The sequence below is a fragment of the Penaeus monodon genome, chromosome 28 (assembly GCF_015228065.2).
Source record: "Penaeus monodon isolate SGIC_2016 chromosome 28, NSTDA_Pmon_1, whole genome shotgun sequence".
Classification (NCBI taxonomy): domain Eukaryota; kingdom Metazoa; phylum Arthropoda; class Malacostraca; order Decapoda; family Penaeidae; genus Penaeus; species Penaeus monodon.
In genome coordinates, this window is record NC_051413.1 from 33014925 (window position 1) to 33015366 (window position 442).

The window sequence follows — 442 nt, forward strand, 5'->3', positions numbered from 1 at the left end:
ATAAAGACAGATGGTGACAAAACTGTCCAGGATCTTGTTAGTGATTATCACTTTAACTTAATGTTTCATTTCTAAAGCAACAAGGGTAACAGATAAGTAAATATAGGTAATAGGAATGATCTAACGTCATGTAGCAATAGCTGAGTACTTTATAACCATCTTCCGATCATTTACACATCATGACAGCATTCGACATAGAAGTGATAAACGAGAACATCCCTAAAATACCAATCAAGTACAGATACTACAGCGAGGACAGTATATCGAATTTAAAATGATATTGGTGAAGTCACGTGCATTAGCTTCATCAGACCCTAATAGTATTTATGAAAATTTCGTGAGTTAATGATTTTTACTCAAATATTTTCCTGAAAAAATACATAAACTAAAAGCTTAATGAAGCCCCATATTAAAAATTATATCAATAACTATTCTTTTTTTC